Consider the following 809-nt stretch of genomic DNA (forward strand, 5'->3'; position numbering starts at 1 on the left):
CACCAACGAAAAGGGAATGAAACAAAAATTATATATAATTACAATTGTGCTTCATTAGTTATTACAATAAATATTTGCTTGAAAAAAAAACATTTTTGATTAAAATTATAATTTCTTTTACTTCTATGGTGGGGGCACCTGCTCCCTTCTGCCCCCCTCCCCTGGGCCATTAATCGAGTTACCTCATTTTCCCCCCGTATTCTTAAATTATAAATATTTCTATGTACGATTTAATTTGCAACTGAAAAGTATGACTAGGTTAATTAATTGATTGTTAAGAGCACGGCTAGTTCATTTCCACTTATAACATGTATCAATATCATTCAGAAGCTAATATTACTCACCGAATGTAACAAGGTGTAGTCCAAATTAAAGAAGCCGCAAGCATTGAACACTACCTCTTGATGCATCGCTACGTGCAGCCTTAGATTGCTCTAGAAAAACATTCTAAATGTGTTAATATTTACATATAATTGTTGTATTTTGATAACTACTTTTATAATATGTAAGATTACAAAGACAATTGATGAATGAAGTGTAACTTCAACTAGAGGCCGTGCACTACTTCACTTTAGTATGCACTGGTTGGGTTAATGAGTAGACTGTAAGTAATTTAATTGAAGTGTGATATGTGTCAATTCTGCGAAGCTTTTAGCGTCCCCGGATATGAAAATATCTGTATTAAGTTTGTTACATTACGAGAGGCACCTGATAAAATTAGATTGGCTAACCTTTAAGTGTCAAAACACAAAATAGGTTGTGACGAGGGACCAGAATCAAATTAACCAGGTGCAGGCCCTTCCTGGACA

The 809-nt window shown here is 34.4% G+C and overlaps 1 long non-coding RNA gene across 1 annotated transcript in view; it reads right to left on the reverse strand.

Moving 5' to 3' along the window:
* Positions 1-357: 357 nt before the first annotated feature.
* Positions 358-809, reverse strand: part of LOC112211478 (uncharacterized) — a 27,211-nt gene continuing 26,759 nt past the window's right edge. The window contains exon 3 of the long non-coding RNA XR_010843747.1: positions 358-434. This is a non-coding gene — a long non-coding RNA (uncharacterized lncRNA). The remainder of the gene's footprint in view (positions 435-809) is intronic.

The sequence above is a fragment of the Halyomorpha halys genome, unplaced genomic scaffold, assembly GCF_000696795.3.
Source record: "Halyomorpha halys isolate HHAL.00 unplaced genomic scaffold, Hhal_1.1 Scaffold9.1, whole genome shotgun sequence".
Lineage (NCBI taxonomy): Eukaryota > Metazoa > Arthropoda > Insecta > Hemiptera > Pentatomidae > Halyomorpha > Halyomorpha halys.